The sequence below is a fragment of the Cupressus sempervirens genome, chromosome 5 (assembly GCF_028749045.1).
Source record: "Cupressus sempervirens isolate cs-2001-9-10 chromosome 5, ASM2874904v1, whole genome shotgun sequence".
NCBI classification, from domain to species: domain Eukaryota; kingdom Viridiplantae; phylum Streptophyta; class Pinopsida; order Cupressales; family Cupressaceae; genus Cupressus; species Cupressus sempervirens.
Window position 1 is genome coordinate 1011894517 of NC_143122.1, and position 12178 is coordinate 1011906694.

Below are 12178 nucleotides of genomic sequence, written 5' to 3' on the forward strand. Positions count from 1 at the left end.
AAAAGGAAAACCAATGAGAGGATGATGAAATCTCAAGCAAACATAAATCAATTGAATGAAAAAATCTATCACAGACAAAAAGGAAAAGTAGGAATTAGATATATAGAAGAAAGTGAATCATCCAAGCAAGGAGCTCAAAAGAATTAAAGACCTACTTGTAGTCACTATGGTAAGATAGGTCATACATCAAACATATATTGGAGAAATGGGAAAGAAAGTTTTACAATTAAAATTAGCGTGACCATAGGGTAAATGAATGCAAAGAGAAACCTAGGTTTGAAGGAAAATGTCATAAATGTAAGAAGCATGGGCACAAATCCTTAGAATGCAAAACTAAGATATTGAACCTAGTAGAGTTGAATGTGAAAGTTATACTTGGTTGGGACTATAACACTTGTTATAGATGTCATTACTATGGATAATTTGGACACATTGGAATGAATTGTGTAAAACATCACATTAGGATAAGAGACACTACTAGAAGATGTTTCATTTGTACAGAACTTGGTTATCTTGCCAAGAACTGTATGAATACTAGAAGAGTTGAAGATAAAAAAAAGGCAAAGGCTAATAACATCATAAAGTAGATGAGATAGCAATGGGTTCCAAAATATTCTAAGAATTCAAGTGTGAGAAATGATGACAATGTCACTAAGGAAATGGGTGACTCCAACATTTTCACTTGATCTCTAAAAGGAGAACTGGAACTAGGATTTTGAAGATATCTCACATTAGTTCCAGTTAGCAAAATGGAAAGATAAAAATCAGTAGTTAAGATGCAAATGGATCACTAAGTAAATGATACTAGCCTTTACCAATCATGGTTGGGTTAAAGACCTTATCGAGTGAGGTTAGGTTGTAAAACCCAGTTGAGCAAGGTCAACAGCTACTATATTTGTTGTGTGGTTGTCGAGTCATTAAAGATTCTACCAAGCATTCAATGCAAGAAAAGTGGATGATAGTTTGTCATTTGAGAAAACAATCATACCAAACATTTATGGAAAAATTTGATGAAAAAATTGTTGAAATATTCAAAATGGGAAGAGTACTTTTGAGAGGGGGGGTGAATCAGAAGTAACACACTTGTACCTTTTTTACAATCCTTTTAAAATAAATAACTAAAAGCAAACTGCATGCATGTAAACATATTAAATGAACATAGAATAAACACATGCATCAACACACATAGCACTAGCTTTGGTAACCTAGAAACCCTCCAAGAATATGAAGGTAAAACTAGGGTGGGGATGATACTGACAAAAATTACTGTTGCAATAATTGTTTGACCACTTCTAATGGTCTATCGTGTGAATGGTCTACCCTGTTAAAGGCTTTACACTATATCAATAGTGACTTGGTGAAAGGATTTACAAACACTTTACATGAAGTGTCACCCTATTAAAGGATTTAGTCACCTCTTCAGAGGATCTACAAAATAGTTGTTAAGCTAACCTATCAACATAGGATTTTCACTATCTAATACAATTGCTAGAGAGTATTAGAAACTTTTAACCTGATTGCTTACAATCTTCTATTTCTGATTTCAATCACTTAATTTTCTCACTCTAATGTGATCCTTACTTGATCTCATATCTATTTGTAACCCTTGCTTTGTTCTAATCAACTAGATGTGTAAATTGCTGCTCAATTCACTAAGTTTGTGATGCCCCTCCTATTTGCTTTATTTTGCAATTTGCTATCTTCTTAGCAACCACCTTAACTTCCCTTCATCAACAAAAAACCATGGAGTGTAAGCCTCCTTATAAATACTTTGTAGACATAGGATTAGGTATGAATCTATGATCCATATTGAATGTTGAATTCCCACTCATTCCTTGCATTTTTTTGATTGGTTGCATGCCTTATCCATTTTTTTGATTGGTTGCATGTTGATTACATAGAAAATATACAAGATTCATTGTTATCATTATTCATCTTTGAAATTGTTCCTATGTGAGCTCCAAATTAGTTTACATCTGAGTTTATGAGGGCACAAACTCATATGTTGATTATGTGTTACTCGGCACATACTAGACAACTAGTGTTTGACACATATGCTATCTTGCTTTGCTTGGCACCTATTACATTCTATCTTTCTTGGCATCAACTATGACTCAACACCTAAAGTCACTTAGTACACATTGTGGCTCAGCATACATAGTGTACTCAGCTTCAATGTATGAAGTGATTAAGTGTGTTAACACTCAAATGTCAAAACCATTCTAGGACCAACAATCTTGCCCTTTGACATGAGTGTCAAAAACACTTAACTAAACATTACTAATATGTCTTTGTGTGTATCCTATCCAATCTATTTTTCATATATACAAAATTTCAAAAAAAAATTAGAAATACCTTATAACTCCCTTGATCTTATTGTGCTATTTCATTCTTGTATCCAAAAAATTTGTGCTAGATGTGCCTGATACTCTTTATCTATTGAGCAGTTTTGTCTACTCTATCTGTACTAGTTGATTTTGTTCATATCTCCCCCATACTATCTACACATTATGACTTATCTCCCTCTTAGTCATAACTTCCTTATTATTATCTCTCCCCCTATCTCCTTTATTATTTACATCTTCCCTTTTTTGGATACTTATGTTAAAGGGTTCTAAGGAGGAATACCATATCTAGCCAAAAATGTGTTGTTTACCTCCATTATCATTTTCAAGGTTGCATCCCAATTTTCCAAAGCAATATCTAGTGACTTGTGCTAAATGGTAGTCTTTGCAAAAATATGTACAAGTCCATCTAATGTAGAAAGATTAGGATCTTTCCTTAAGATAGTTTCTCTTTTTGGAGAACCTCCAAATGTGGGGTTATGGAGGATTGAATTTTTATTAGTTTGGCCTTTATATTGGCCTCTTCACTTGTAAGTACATCTAACTCTCTTTGAGTGTGAAGCGATTGGAAAAATGCTTCTCACTTTGAGTTGGATCTCTTGGTAATTGCATGCTAGAAATTTTCAGATTTCTCTCCAAGTTTATTATTCTCTGGCTTGTCTCTTGTGTGAAGTTGGAAAAATCACACATCTTTTTACACAATGAGAAAATGTTCTCAAGTATAGTTTCGACCTTTTCAATTTTTTTGTCCAATTGTACTTGTTCAATTGCTATACGACTAGATATTTTCTCATTTACCTTCCCTTGAAACTTCCTTTCAAACCATTCCATAAGTTTAACACTTGTATCTTGGTCTTCACTAGTCACCTAGTCAACTATATTAGATAATTGTTCCATTATGGTTTCTGACTCATCTAGTGACTACAAGCTAAAGGCATCCATAAATATGTCCTTAGTCTCATGTAGTGCTTTCCTATGTTTATACTCTTTTTTGAGTATTTCCTACCTCTTCCTTCTATCTAGTGCATCTTTCATTTCATTGATTTGTACCGTTGTGATAGTCTTGGAGTCATAAGAGAGAATGATTATCTCTTCATCCAATTTAGGGTCTCCATAGTGAAGTACCTTGGAAACCTTGGTTGAACTTGAGCCTGGTGTGGACATTTGCAGAGGTATGGCTTCAGTGCTCGACTTCTAAGGGGTCTTTGTGAGAGAGCTTGTTTTTGGTAGTTTTAACAATGTCTAAATAGTGGCCTACTCCTCTTCCTTTGATGTTTCCTCCTTCTCATCAGACTTCCCTTCTTCTAAAATTGGCTTCTAAATGGTTTCACCTATTGCTATTGCAGTTGTTGGAGGTGGTGGAAGCATTAGAATTTTAATGCTAGTAGCTATATAGGTCAAAGGTGGTTCTTGTGGTTTCACCTTGTCTCTTTTTGGTTCTACTACTACCTTCTATAGCTCATCTACACTCACCAATATAAGGTTTGTGAATAACTATGCCTGTAAAGTGGATTAGTGAAGGATGTTGGAGAGATCCTTTGCAATTACGGGATTGATCTTTTGGGTTGAATTGTTAGGAACATCCTTGATAGTTATTGTATCTACAAGTGTGACAATTACATGTGGAGGGCTAGGAGGTGGCATTTGCGTGTCTTACAAACTCTTTTCCTCTTCTTACTATTGTTCAGCTATTACCATGTCTCCTCCTTCATGTGATTCTTCTTCCTCACCTCTTTCTTTATCCTCCTCATCTTTCATATCTTCTTCCTCTTTCTTCTTTTCTTCATCTGCTCTTGCTATTGCTTCCTTCTCCTTCTCTTCCTCTTCTTTCTTATATTTTGTTTTCTTTTCCTTGGCACTGACCTCTACCTTATTTTCTTCCTCTTCCTTGTCATCAGTTATTTTGTAAATTATTTTCCACAATTGTGTGGATTTATTTACTACATCCTCAATCTTGTTTTGTATGATGCTGAAGGCTCTATATTTTGGTGTAAATTTGCCACTATGTTTCTTGTTAGCCTTTGTCATTTTTCCTCTTGTTAGGTTAGGCATCACTTGTGCTAAGGTAGATTCTTTGATCTCCTTTTCCATTTTTTGACAATAATGCCATTTATTTTCAATTATCTCATATAGCTCTCTAGGCATGGTATTGTCTAGCTCTAGAGGTGTATTCTTAAATTTAGCCATCATGGCATATACTGATTCCTCTATTTTATCTTGCTCTTCTCCACTTAGCTTGTTGAAATCAAGATTTTTCAAATCATTCAAATTTGCATTCTTAACATTCTCACAAATCTTATCTATGGTAGATTTGGGAGGATTCCTTACCACTCTAAATTGGTTGATATCCTCTAATTTTTTTCTCTCCTCATCATCAGTGTCTAGCTATGCCACATACCTTCTTCTTTTCTTTGGAATTTTATGATTTAGTTTAGTGGCCTTTTTCTTCTATTTTAGTTGCTCCTTGGCCTTTCATGTGGATGCCCTTCTACTAGCTCTTGTTGATGGTGTTGGCTTGGCTTGTGTAGGCTTGGTCACCTTCTTGGGTTTTGGCTAAGCTAGAGACTAAGTTTTAGCCTTTCTCTTCTTTGACTTGGCTTCTACCTCTTTTGTACCTTCCTCCTTGTCTTCTTCTGAACCTTGGATCAACTCCATTGGGCCTTGTCCTTGTTCTTCTTCTTCATTCTCTCCTTCTTCTTCTTCTACACTTGCTTCTTCTTCAATATCTACACCAAAGCTCTTCTTTATCTTTCTCACTATTTTTTTTTTTCTTTTTTATTATAGAGGTTATCTTCAATTCTATTTCAAGTTTGGATTTGACAATATCATATGTGCCAAAATGAGGAGCCTCGTTATTAATCTCTTCTACAAGCAATGTTGTGATTTCTATTGAGGCTTCATCTACATCAAGTTAGAAACCTAATGGCCTTAGCCATTTTACTCTTGGAATTATTGCCTAGATATAGGTATAGTCAATGTCAACCAAAAAGAATATTTCATTGATATGTTTTTCCACTAGGGAAATTGGTATTCTTAATATTTGTTTCATGGATTTCTTGAAATCCTCAAAATAGCTTGTCATTTGGGCCTCAAAATTATCACCCATTTGATCAATGAACTCATTGATTTCTCTAATTGTAGTTTTTTTTGGATTCCAATTCACTTTTCTGATAGATGGAAACTCCTCCATGACATAAAAGAATATGCACATACAAACTGAACCAAACTTGCATTGAGAACCTTTTAATCTTCTTATTGCTCCTAGGTTTTCATTTATTTGCTGCAACATTAGTTCTAATAGATCATGTGTGATCTCTCTTCACAAGCTTATAGGCTACATCCATAGTAATACATGGTAAACTATTTAATCTACTTGACTGGTAGAACATGTGAGAAATGATTCTCACAGCAAAGTCCAAAAATGGATCTATGATCGTGTCAATTGATATGCCTCTTTTATTCCATTTAGCCCCTGTGTTCTTTTCAATTACCTTTTTGGAGTCACTTCACAAGGTTTTAGGCTATTCTAGGGTTGGGAAACCTGTAACCCTGTGCACTATCCTTTTGGTAATATTAATTGGTCCTATTTCCAACCACAAATATCCATTTTGAATTCTGCTGAGAACAATCCATATCCATTCTATTTTTAAACCTATGGGGTAAACTAGGGTATTTTTTAAACCCTTCCTCTCAATTATCTAAAATTTATCCTTCAAAATTTTGTTTTCACACTAGTTTGTCATTGGCTTTAAATATTTCAAGATCATCTACTGCTCCTATCTTGTAGTTATAACACTTTCTCACATCTTGTACCATAACAACCTTTGGTGGAATAATGGATAGTTTGCCAGTAGGGACGTTTCTATAAGTGACTTTGGGGATTGGCCTAAGCTTGGGATGTTTTACCTCATTACTAACTAGCTGGACCTCATGATTTTCCTTTCCTTTGGGGTTTCTTGAACTAGAGGCCATTATACTAAACTAGGGTTTTAATATAAAAATTTAACACTACATAGCTCGGCACTAGATAAATACCTTAGATTGTTGAAATGTATGGTATATTGCTATTGAGATTGATGCAAATGACTTCAAGGTTGTTGTATGATCACTCCTACACTCCTTTTTTGTCTTTTCTCTATGTTTGAATGACATGAAAATGAGAAAAATTTGATAGTATACCTCTCTAAACCTAGCATTAAATTCTTAGTATGAATAGTTGTACACTTGGTACTTGAAGGTTTCATCATAACTCGGCTTCCACTAGATTTTGTTTTACTTGGCTTCAACTATCAACTTGGTCACTAATAGCAACTTGGCATCCATTGGATCTTTACTTGACATCTGAGGATAGTTCAATAGTATTTGCTAAAACTTCAAATTTTTTCTTGACATCTTTGCTTATGTTGATTTCTTCTTTGCAATACTTCTTTGTCCTAGGATTGATGTATGATATAACTTTGTATATCAATCCTATAAGCCTATTCTTTCTTAGTTGGATGAGAAGTGATCACTTGACCTCTTGGTTGAAGTGATCCCCCCATTTGATGTGTTGCACTCATCTTTATTTTTCCAGGTCTTGTTCATTTGGCCTCTGATTTGTTCAACATCAACATTCTCTTTTCCTTTGTTGGCTTCTATCTTGGGTGCTTTTGACTTTGTTGGGCAATTCTTGCTAATATGACCAGTCTTCAAGCAACTAAAACATGTAGTCTAACTTAACCATTTTCTATAATTACCCCTAAAATGTGTCCTTGTGCAATTTTCAAGAATGTGTCCATACTCTTTGCAATAGTGATAGCTATACTTGGTGTTGTAATCCCATTTGTAGTGATGAGCATGGTTGTTCACTTTTGCAAGCTAATTAGGTGTCCACATGGGCTTTGATCTGCATTCAAATGCTCTATGTCCATACTTCTTGTAGTTGTAGTAGTGACCTTCAAATCTTGGTGTCCTCATGGTCTTGGTTATGCATTCATGTGCTTGATGTACTTTCATTTTGTACTTGTGACAAAAGCTTGCATTTGTAGGCTTATTATGCTAATGACTATTCTTGCTCTTGAATACATTAGAAGTACATCCCTTTTACCACAAAAATTTCAAATAGGTTTACTGTTATTACCTTTGTTACTCATTTCTTCTGTAGTCTTGGATGATTCTCCTTGTTTAGTGCTAGTGTAACCAAGTCCTAAAGTATCATTACTATCCCTTGGTGATTTTAGTAGTTTCTCAAAGTACTTGATAGCCTCATTGGGTTTGTTGAATCTTTCTGTTGTCTCGTGCTCTCTTTTCAATTCATTTTGCAATTGCTCATTTTTCATTTTCAAGATGGAAATATCAATATCCTTCATGTTTAGCTCATGATGAGCATTCATAATCTAACTTAAGATGTCTAGTAGCATATTTGAGATTCTTTCAAACTAAATTATCTTCTCCTTCAATCTATTGGTAAGATTTCTCTTGTCATCTTCTATCATGAAATTGTCTCTAGTGGCTCTCTTTTTTTGTTCATTCACTTCACAGAGCATTATGGCTTGTGATTCTTGTTTAAGCTTGAGTTTCCTTATTTCTTCAACTTGTGCTCTATTTCTCTCCATCAATTTAGCTATTGTTGCATCAAAGTCCTTGGAATCTCCATTGGAAAACACTTGTGTGGTATCAATCTCCTTGTAGTGTATGTTATTTTCAGCTATGGCTATATCCTTCCTTGTTTTTAAGGACTTTCTCAATTCCTCTCTGGCTTCCTCCAATTTGTGTAGAGCAAGATGCACATCAATCACCTAATTATCTATGATCTTCCCAAGTTTGAAGACTTCCATCTTTACACCTTTTCTCTAAGCTATTACACTTCGCCTTGTGAGAACCAATGCTCTAATACCAATTTTTGAAATATTCAAAATAGGAAGAGTACTTCTGAGAGGAGGGGTGAATCAGAAGTATCACACTTGTACCTTTTTTACAATCCTTTTAAAATAAATAACAGAAAGAAAACTGCATGCATGTAAACATACTAAATGAAAATAGAATAAATACATGCATCAACACACATAGCACTAGATTTGGTAACCAAGAAACCCTTTAGGAATAAGAAGGTAAAACTAGGGTGGGGATGATACCCACAAAAATTACTGCATAAATAATTGTTTGACCACTTTTGATGGTCTACCTTGTGAAAGGCCTACCCTGTTAAATGCTTTACACTATGTCAATAGTGACCTAGTTAAAGGATTTACAAACACTTTACATGAAGTGTCACCTTGTTAAAGGATTTAGTCACCTCTTCAAAGGATCTAAGGTGAACCCACAATACTAGGTACCACTTTTGGGGGATGAAGGAAATCACGAAATGATAAAAAATTTGCATTTAGAATTTTAAGTATGTTCGCCCAAACATACTAATAATGTTTGTGTGAACATAAATTATTTATATGTTCACACGAACATATTGACTTTTAATGAGGTATGTTCGTACAAAAATAGCTTGTTAATATGTTCATGCGAACATATTTGCAATGATGATTTTGTGATGAAAATTCCACTTTTCTATTTGAGATCTTGATAAATTTGCCCTTTTTATGTTCATGTGAACACAAAGTATTATACATGTTCATGTGAACACGTTAAATTAAATTTTTGGCTACCCAAATATTTTCTCAAATGTTCATGCAAACATGTGTTCGCACAAACATATTCAACAAGTTCACGCGAACATAGTGTTTGTGCAAACATCTCAAATTACAAATTTTTGGTATTATTTTCTGGAGAAAAAATGAAATTGTCTCTTTTGACCCCTAAAATTGAGATTGAATGATCTCCTACTATAAAATAAAAAATGGCAATTTTTGCTACTCACAGAAAGCTTTCCAACAACTATAATTTTAATACATATTATATTCATTAAGACTTTCAAATATGAGTTTAATTCATTATAGGTTCATTACCAATTCAGCGTCAACCGAGTTTGACACCTCGGGAAAATTAGTAAATTAGGTCAATTTTTTTTTGAAAAAATGTAGTAACTAGCTTATTGAGATACCTTTCTATTAGAAAAAAAAAAGGTTTTTGATAAATTGACTTCAAATTATCTATGTCAAATGGAATGTATGTCTGAATTACGATTTGTGTCACTTCAAAACTTCATAAACTATACAATACTCAACCAAAATGAATCAAACCAAATGCATCCTCTAGATATTTATGTTATGAATCTAACACCAAAAGAATTACATCATTATCATTTCTAGAAAAAAAGTTATGTCTGTCAAATGAATTGTCACTCTTTAAAAATATTGAATTTTGTTATGTACCACTTTTCAAAGGAGATGAAAAAATTGACCTAAATAAATAAAAAATTCAGATTAAAAAATATGTTTACAAAGTAGGAACAAATTACTCAAAATCATTAGTTTATGTCATCTTGAAATTATTAAAAATTTTCGAGATATAGTCAGGTGAACAAGATGTTTGTTGCAAAAATATTGATTTCAATGTCAAAATTGGTCAAAAAGTGGAACCCATTATTGTGGGATCACCCTCTACAAAATAGTTGTTAAGCTAACCTATCAACATAGGATTTTCACTATCTAATACAATTGCTAGAGAGTATTAGAAACCTTTGACCTGATTGCTTGCAATCTTCTATTGTTGATTTCAAGAACTTGATTTGCTCACTCTAATGTGATCCTTGCTTGATCTACTATATGTTCATATCCCTTGCTTTGTTCTAATCAACTAGATGTGTAAATTGCTACTCAATTCACTAAGTCTATGATGCCCTTGCTATTTGCTCTATTCTACAATTTTCTATCTAATTAGCAAGCACCTTAACTTCCCTTCATAAAAAAAAAATCATGGAGTCTAGGCATCCTTATAAAGACTATGTAGACTTAGGGTTAGGCATGAATCTACGATCCATATTGAATCTTGAATTCCCGCTCATTTCTTACATTTTTCTCATTGGTTGCATGCCTTCTCCATTTTTCTGATTGGTTGCATGCTAATTACATAGGAAATATACAAGATTCATTCTTATCCTTATTCATCTTTGAAATCCTTTCTATGTTAGCTCCATAAATGGTTTACATCTAAGTTTGTGAGGGTAAAAATTCATATGTTGATTTTGTGTTGCTCGACACATATGCTATCCTACTTTTCTTGGTACCTATTGCATTTTGTCTTGCTCCACATCAACTATGACTCAGCACCTAAAGTCCCTTAGCACACACTATGGCTTGGCATACATAGTGTACTCGGCTTCAATGTATAAAGTGGTTAACTGTGTTTACACTCAAATGTCAAAACCATTCTAAGACCAACAACGAGAAAAAGAAGTCATTTCTCACCACAATTTTTTTAGAGCTATCTGTGCAAGGTGATCTTTAGAGCTTTTATGTGATTTGAGTGAACTGTTAGTAAAGATTTTTGTATTCTCTCAAACCCTATCGAGTGAAGATGGAATCCACCAGCAACAAATCTAAGAAAGGATCTAACATGTTAGTTTGAGGCATGAAGTACAAGGCAGTAGATTTTAAGCTGAGTCCTACCATTGCAAAAATCCTCAATCTGAGTGGAGTGTAGTCACAAATTCCACTGAAGGTATTGTTTTAGATTACCGTAAAAGAAAGTTTTGAAGGGGTCTCAAAACCCTTTTAACAAAAACAAGAAAGATAGGAAATTAAGACCATTAGGAAAGGTTCTTAAACGTACTAAAAAGTAGAATGAAAATCAAGTTTTATAGGGACCTGAAACCACTAGCAAAGTTCAATAAAAGTATCCAGGTTTTACAAGGACCTGGAACCTAAAATAAATTTTTTACCAAAAAATAGAACCAAAACCAAAAACATAGACCAAAAAAAGGACCTATACATAAAGAGAAACAACATAGAAGACCCAAAGCTTCTATTGTAGATCCGTAATCATCTTGACAGCCTCCTTCTTGATCGTAATAGTGTTCTGAATGGAGTTGGTAGCCAAAGTTGTAGCAGCTTGCAAGGCTTTCTTCCTCAAACTCTGCCTTGTCCTCTTACTCAGGTCCTCCAAAGAAATAGTGTCTACATTTACTCTTTTCCAAGGCTTGCTGTAGCAACACAGATGCTTGATGTTATCTGCTCCATTTTTGTACCACTTTCCTTGATGAGAATTCTAAGATTTAACTCATAATCTTTATGTTTTTAAGGGATATTTCACATTTGCACCTCCAAGTGATTAATTATGGCCTGATCAACATCTTGGTTGTGTTGCATTATTTCCACTTTCTTCTTCAACCCCATAATTTCATTATAGATCCAAGAATCAACTTGGAGAATAGAGTTCGCTTTGAGCTTTGCAGAATGTAAGAAGGAAAGCTTGTTGTCCGTCTGCGGTGAGTCACAAATGTCATCAGTACTCTCATGTAGAGGGGAACCAACCTTTTCCATTTGTTCCTCCCTATCCATTTGTACCTCGTCTCTGTTCTCAACAAGGGCTTCTTGCTAGACTGGATCCTCCTTTTTTTGTTCCCTAGTCTCTGTAGCAGGAGTAGAAGCCAGAACAATATGATCCACATCCTTCATAGTAAGTGGGTAATTAGTTAAGTTATCTTTGTCTTTAACACCCCCCCAAAAGGTAGTTTGATTACCTTTATTTTCAAAGATGCTCTGTTCTAAGTTACCCTCTGATGTATCCTCCTCTTTTTCTTTATCAAATTTTCCTTTTTTTTTGGATATTCCTCCAAATTTTAGCTGAATTCCCCAACATCTATCCCTTCCTCTTCCTCCAAGATATCCTTCTTAGAACCCTTAGAACTCTCTGACTCAAACTCAGTTTCAACAATATGTTTCTGAGAACTAGAGGGTTTA